The sequence below is a fragment of the Brassica napus genome, chromosome C8 (genome assembly GCF_020379485.1).
Source record: "Brassica napus cultivar Da-Ae chromosome C8, Da-Ae, whole genome shotgun sequence".
Classification (NCBI taxonomy): Eukaryota; Viridiplantae; Streptophyta; class Magnoliopsida; order Brassicales; family Brassicaceae; genus Brassica; species Brassica napus.
In genome coordinates, this window is record NC_063451.1 from 17,052,508 (window position 1) to 17,060,844 (window position 8,337).

Here is an 8,337-nt window from a genome sequence, read left to right on the forward strand (position 1 = left end):
TCACTATGAGAACGAAATTCAGAATTCTTAGAAAAATTGGTTGGTTCATCTTAATTTATATTATACTTTTTATTAAACTAACTATTAAATTGATAAATAGTGTACAAAAGAATATTTTCGCACTTTTCTTAAATAAAAGGTACGGAATTGCCTAATATAATTAACGTATATATGACAATTAATGAATATGAATAATAAATATTTGATAATAATTTTGGTATCTTAGCTCTTTTTTGTTTAGTTTTATATTATTAAAAACAACCACATTAACCATATAATACAAAAATAACTTTTTTTCCTTATATGTTATATTTTGAATTTTTAAAACGACTATAAATTTTTAAAAACGTTAAATGTCTCACACTAAAATTTTGTGATCAATGGTTTAACTTTTTTTTGGTAATAACAAGATACAAATGATCATAAATCCTAAGAATATGAAGTTTCATTTATTAGACATTTACATTATATATTAATATAGTTTAAAATTAAACTATATAACATAGAAAAATACTTAAATATGATAATTTCTAAATTTGTATTGAAAAAGTATTGAAACCTTAATATTTTAATTTTGAAATTTACATTAAAAAATCGCACATTAGAAAATGTTTATCATATGATTATGAATTCTCAATAATAAATATTTATATTAAAATATACTATATATCTATGTTCATGTCACCGAAATTTAGTTATATACCATATGATGTCAAAAAAAAAGATGTCAAAAAAAAAAAAAATACCATATAAAATAAATAAATAAAATAATTGTTTTGACAAAGAGAAGTAAAAAGAAAAAGAAAAGGAGAAGTACCAGAGTTAAAAGACTGTAATACAAAGAGCAAACCCGTTCATGGTGTGCTTTCAACGGAATCAACACCTCAAAAAATAAAACAAATATGAAGAATTTTAATAATTATAATTTTTTAACAATTTTATACAAGAGTGGAGAAAAAGAGATGAATAATTAAGTAATTAAGTATTAAATATTTTAGTGGACCCTCCCGCCCGCAGTTATCATTGTTTGTTACATTCTAGAATTATAGATATATCGTCATTTCGTCGTCCTCAATCTCTATCTCATGGTCCTCGTCGCCTCTAACATCGTCATTTCGTCGAGATTCTCCGTCACCACCGCCCATGTTCTCAGCTCCACCTATCCCCCTCCGCTTCTAGCAGTGAAGAAAAGTTCCCCCCCTTCCACCCTTCCCGAGGCCATCTCCAACCGCTGGCGCTCTCCACTGCTGTCGCTCTCCAAGACCGCCATCTACCTCTTGCGTCAGATCTTCAACGCTGTCTCCCTGTGTCGTCGACCTGCTTACCATCGTGGTTCCATCCCATTTCGGGATAGTCAAGCCTCGAACCTACGGATCTATGTTCTCCATGACAAATCTTCAGTCATTTCCGTCGTATGCAGAGTCCCACAAGCCAGATCTACACATCAGCCTTGTATTGGGCTTGATATCGCCAGTTCAGAGGTGTGAACAGATGTTGTGTCAGAGCACTCATGTATCTCGTCTCTCCTCCTGGCCGGTTCGAGTCACCAACTCCAGCCATCGCCCCTTCCCAACCCTCTCTAGCTTCCTCGCAGGTCTTCATGCCACCGGCTATACACCTGACATCGAGGCAGCTCCAGCCCACCAAGGTTTCTATGGAGCTAAGCTACATCGTTCAAATCGCTGTCTCCTAGTGACCGCCGGACCTATTGTGCAAGAGTGTTGTTTCGTCAGAGTTGCTCACGACTATGTCACCGCTGCGTCTCTTTCACACTACGCCATCTTAAGCATCGACGGTTCTTCACAAAGCCGGATTGGTGGCCTACCCGATCTCCTAGTCGCTGGAACTATTGTGCAAGAGTTTTGACTCGCCAAATTTTATAACTCCATCACCGTTGCGTCTCCATCACATTACGCCGTCCCAAGCATCGACGGTTCTTCACAAAGTCAACTATGCGACCTTCATACCGGATTTGTTACAAGGAGATCCAACCATCCCGAAGCTTTTTACCTCTTATCCGATGTTTGCTCACACATGTGCTGGTTGAATGAGTGTGATGACTGTACGCTTAGGTCTCCTTCGGTTACAAATTGTTGGGCTCAACACGGTAATGTTGAGTTCCGAGGTTTGGATCCAATTAAACCATCAGTGCTGTCATCAAACTTCATCCTAAGCGCCTCTTTGGAGGTGAAGTTAGAGCTTGAGATTCACCTAGTCTCTTCGGTAAGCCTTGTCGGGTTTAAAGCTGATTGTGCTTGTTTCAGCGCCAAATCAAGTCAGATAGGACTTCGTACTCTCAATGTTGTCTACGGTTCTGGAGCTTCTCACCTAAAGTTCTTACCAGTCAACATTCCGACCGCTTCTTATAGGTGTATCAACGTCGTTTTCGACTATCAATTATTCTTTCGAACAATGGCCATGGGATCAAAAATGGAGCTTCTCTTTGGGTTTCTTCATTTCGCTGAGCGTTACTCGCCCCTATAGGTTCTATCTCTAGTTGTTTTGTAAGGTTTTCTAGTTTCATTCTACCGTCGAGCTTGGCTCTGGGACTTTCTACTTCAGTTGTAAACGTTGCTCTTTGAGCCTTTTATAATATAAGTTTGTGCACAAAAAAAGAATTATAGATATATCCAATAGTGAAGGCCTTCCGAGATTTGATTTTTTGGTTAAGATTTAATGGCACAAATTAGGCTGGTTTTAGCAATGTATAAAACGACGATTAAGAACAGTGTAGATGGTAAATATTAAGAAAAATCAGGATTATTTCCTATTTATACTTCACTTTTAATATTTTAGATGGCAGCAAATCAATTTATCTTATGTGGTTTACCATAAAAAGTGACAACATTAGAAGAAAGAAAATTATGTTATGGTGTTAAATCTTAATGTTTTATTAATTTTATTTTGTCAGAGTTGGCATCTTTAATTTTTTATTCACATAAATTTTTGTGTTACTTAGAATATTTAACTAGTAGGAAAATCGTTTTTGTATTTTTTATCACAATGACAACTAGTAGTAGTATAATATTGGAAAACCTGGATAATGAAATAGCAAATCAAAAATCAAAAATGAATAAATTAAAAATGCTAAAAACTACGGGCTTGGTATATTAGTTGAATATCAAAATAGCAGAACAGTCATGAAATAGCAATCACTGGAACAAAAAAACGTTAGCTGCATAAGCTTAAAATGTGCATTTAATAGATGAATCATATTTTGTTTAAACTAATTCCAAATTAGAAACATACATGACACACCGAAGAGCGTTAATTAACTTTCATGTTTTATCATTTTGTGTCGATTCTTGTGAATGCTATTGCATCACACAGAATCACATTTTAAAAAGTGAAAACATAAAAGGTATCAGTACTATTAAAACAGAAGGTCTTTTTTCAAGGTGCCTATCTGTTTTAACAATATTTACAGAGATGTGCCACTGATTTTATTTTAAACCAATGTTTTATTTATTTTATATTCAACGTTTTTCTTTTTAATGTAACACATATTTCTTTTTTTTTTAAATGTCTTTCCCTTTTTGCTGTAACTAAACGTGCGTATGCAATCTAGCACACTGATGGGACATTGTGTATGCAATCTTAAACCATCGGGACAATTTCTTGAATGTACCATTTTTTTATGAAACTTATATCACCATGTTCCATCAACACTCATGTTTCAACATTTAAGTTTTTTAGTTACAATCGATATTGCGTTTTTCATTCATCAAGCTTCGACATTTGAAGTATACATTCTTAACTGTGAAACTATACATTCAGTTCATTTTTATTAAAGTATCATTTAGTTAAAATCGATTGCAAGCTTATCAACACACATGCTGCTCTATTCAAAATTATACATAATGTGATCACAAAAAATTTTTCAGTCATTTTATATATACCGAAGCTATTAAGTTTAAGATGTGTGGAGACGAACCCAAAATACAAATATGTTTAGTTTATTCATTAATTTTTTAAAATTAACACAGCAGCCAAATTATATGGATAATCACTAAACAAAAAATATAGGCCAACTGTGCAATATACTCGGCCAACGTATTCAATTTGCAGATCTTTTGCAAATCACAAACCAAAAAAAAAAATTACTATAAAATAAAAGGCTAATATTTAGGAAACTATTCTATATTTTCTAAAGTCGCGTAAATTTAGTATAAGAAACGAAAATTTTGCAATTTTTATACTTAACAACTAACTAGGTGGTTGCCCGCAAATTCGCGAGTATAAGTATTGTATAAAATAAATATTGTACATATAATTCAATAAATTTTGAATAATAATTACAAATATAAGAAAATTTTAAAGTCAAAATATTTTGAAATCTAAATTTTAATGTTATATTTTTAGAATCGTGAGATATAGTGATAATTCAATAATATTAATTTAAGTAGCTGAAATATTTATTTTAAATGATTTTGATCAAATGATTAACAAATTCATGATCAAAGAAAATAATATCTATTTTTAAACATTGTATAATCATAGCAGTATCTTATCTATCACCTCATTAAACTTTAATATTTATAAACTATACAACTTTAAAACATTATATAATCATAGCATTATCTTAGCGATTTCAAAATAATCATAGAATTATTTTATCTATCACTTCATTATTATTATAATGTTCGATCAATCAAACTATCAAATTAAAAAAAAAAATCTTAAAACTTATGTGTGATATAAATGTAAGTAAAAATCATTTAAGTGACTTCTCGTTTAACATATAATTTTTATTTTTATAAATTATATATATGCTTTCATAAAAAATTTTAAACTTCTGATAATTTGATTTCAAAAAATATGATAAATATTTTTGAGTTTTTCAAAAAACATTATTAATAATCTATAAAGAATATTATAAAATTATGTACGAATATAATTCATTATGTAAAATATAAAACTGATGACAAAAATAATTATTTTAGTTATTTTATATAAAATATTTGGTCATTATATTATATAGTTTATAAATAATAAAAAATAATTGATCAAACATTACTGATCTTTCCATAATTTCAACATTTAGTTACTATAAGTTATTATCTGCAATATTCTATAGATTATTTGGTAAGTGATATTAATTGATTATAAACTTACCATTAATTTTAGATCTAATTAAAATAAATAAAAATTAAAAATCATCGACCAATTAAATTATAATAATTTTTTGAAACTTCACCAAGGATCGACACATAAGCGAAAGTCACTTAAGTGACTTCTCATTTAATATATAGGAGGATAACAAATAATCTAAATCATAAATACGCCAATCATATATTCCCATATTTTCAACGTAATAATAACATAAAATCAAAAAAAGAAAGCGTGAATTTGGTAACTGAAATATCGATAATAATATACCAGAAAATCTAATATTACATAACTTGAATAAACTTTATTGTCAAGATAATAGTTTTTCCTAAACTCACGGCCTCTATTTTATAAATAAACTGAATGAGAATATTCTAAACTTGATGCTTTTACTTTTCTTATATGTATTGACGATCTACACTCAAACCAGACACGCCATCTAGACACAAAGCTTCTTTTCTAATATAATGTCTTCTAAAACAACTTGGTTTATTGAAGCCAAAATCATACACACCTGGAAACCACCAAATGTCGGTTTTGGTGAGGCTTTAGAGATCATATTTGCAGACAAAAAGGTAAATAAGTACTGCGACATTATTAAGTTTTCGGTTTAACCTTTTTTTTACTGAGATCATGATTTATGTGTTATTTTAATGTAATTTGTTCCAGGGGATAAAAATTCATACTACTTGTAGGAAGAACTATTTGAAATCTTTGGGGGATCAATGTATTGTTGGCGAATGGAAAGACTATTGAAAACTTCTAAGTTAGTGAACCTGGAAAACATTTTAGACCAACAAAACTCATGTACATGATAATTTTTGGTTTTATATGCAGGGGTTTGAATATATTCCAACTGACACAATTTGGTTACCGGAAGTGGCTGGTGATTTGGAAAAGAGTGATGGAAGGACTAAGATTCGGGACACAAGACGACATAAAAAAATAAAAATAGGTCCCATGAGGGATTGTTTGTGATTTTTGTTGGATTTAAAAATACATCATTGGCTTTTAAATACGGGACCCACACTAGTGTAGTCTGGTATATATCCTTCGAGTGTTTCTGGGATATCTGGAAAAATATGCATAATGCAGGTTCCTAAGGGATCAGAAGACTATTGGAGGACACAAGCATCAAGATGCTTTAGCTGGACTACTGGTTTTCATATCTTTAGGGAATTGTGAGGTTTAGACACTGATAAAACTTATATCTCACATGATTGGATAGAGAAAGTATGTATCTATAAGGGTATCTCCTATTTAGCTCAGACGATGTTCAATAGCGTCCGTTATTTTGTATGCAGTTTCCATTATGTGAAGGACAAGATGTATGGTATTTTGAATATAATTTATATTCTTAAAAATAGCAAGGATATCAACAACCTTTGAGAGAATATTCTTAAATTTAGTTTACAAAAAAATATTCTTAAATTCAAAAAAAAAGAAAGAAAAACTCAAACAAGCTTACCTACATGTAATCCTTCTATCATTATAATCTTATTTTGTCATCGTATCATTTGAGTATTAACTACATGTAATCCTGCTGTCATTATTTTCACACTCCAACCTGAAAATCCTTTCTATACTAAATCACAAGTCACATGATCAATAAAGTTGTGACACATGGCTTGTGCTTCAATATAATTTTAAAATCAAAATAAAATACATTATTAATATAGTTAAGATTTCCATCCGAAACAAATAAAGATGCATAGGTTTGTAAACTGTTCCACTATCAAAGCCACGATCCCCAACATTTTGCACGTAAATCATCTCCTTTTGTGCACTGAATTTTTTAATCATTTCAACAAATAATATTTTTTTAAAAACAGTCATCGTCCTGACAGTTTCTTCATATCTTCTTTCTTTTTCTCTATGAAACTTTATCATTCATTGCATAGATTACTTTGTGCGACGGGAGTTTCACTAGATTTCATAACGAGTTTGCAAAATCTGAGTAAACAAAAACATAAGACATCTTTTACCAAAAAAATATAAGATATCAATCTTTGTATTATTCAGTTGTTGAAACTAATTTAGTTTGCTGCAGACATGTATGAGCAATCAAAGGTACAACTGTACAAGAAGAAGATGAGCAATCAAAGAAAAGGTTGGATGAGATATCTTCTGAGTAAAGTTGGCAAAGGTTGAAGAGGAATGGAGTAGAGAGAGTTGCAGAATGTTTGACCATTCATATTTCAGGTAAACAATAATTTTGTTTACTAAAGTCTTTACAATTTTTTTTAACAAATGTCTAATCGTTTTCTGTAACTAATTTTAAAATTTCTCAAAGATTTGTTTTATAAATTTACAAGGTTTTTTAATAACTATCTGAAAACAAAAAAAAAAAGTTAATATGTTTAGATAACACACTTTTCCCGTGAAATTTTAACTAATAATTCAAAGAATGTTTTTTTCTAAGAAAATAATTCAAAGATTTTTTTTTCAAAAAAAAATGATTCAAAGATTTATTTTCAAAAAACAATAATTCAAAGATTTTTTTTCAAAAAAAAAATTCAAAGAAACTTTTTTTGATAAAACAAGCTCAAAAACTAAGTTCACGACATCTCCAAAAATTAGAAAAGAATTATGAAATGACATTTTGGGATGTTAATCACATTTCCAAATTAATCATGTACAATTTTATATGTTTGTGGTTAATGAATCATAAATGTGTGTGTGATATTTTTTTTGAACACTGATAAACATGTGTTAATCCATTGTTTATGTATATTCATCTTTCTGTCTGATAAATCACTGTAATGTTATAAAGGTAATTTTAGTTATATGCAATGTTATTTAAAAAAAAAAAAGAAAATTCTCACGCATAGCATGGGGTCAATACTAGTATACTATATAGTGGTACGAATTATAGTAAAAAGTCAAATAAACCAAAATATAATCTGATTTTATATTATGCTATTATATATACCGAAATATATTATATCATAGTAAGAAATATAATATGTTTTATACAAAAATACACATTTTTTATTATTTGATAAATATACACTTTATGAAATATTATATGTTCGGACATTAAAATATGTTGTATATCATCTGAAAATACATTTTCTATAATACTTTAAAATATATTTTATATCATGACACATTTCAAACGATAATCAAACATCATATATCTTTTGACAATGTTTAACATTTTGTATATTAATATAAGATAAAGTACAACTCAAATATGTTCAATTAAACCAACATTTTATTATATGA

General features: G+C 29.5%; 1 long non-coding RNA gene across 2 annotated transcripts; it reads left to right on the forward strand.

Moving 5' to 3' along the window:
* Positions 1-4,931: 4,931 nt before the first annotated feature.
* On the forward strand, positions 4,932-7,937 carry LOC125591395. 2 transcript variants are annotated; one of them, XR_007327388.1, is made up of 2 exons: positions 4,932-5,684; positions 5,779-7,937. It is a non-coding gene; the product is annotated as an uncharacterized LOC125591395 (long non-coding RNA). The 2 variants fall into 2 exon arrangements; XR_007327387.1 differs by having other exon boundaries at positions 5,947-7,937.
* Positions 7,938-8,337: the final 400 nt, after the last annotated feature.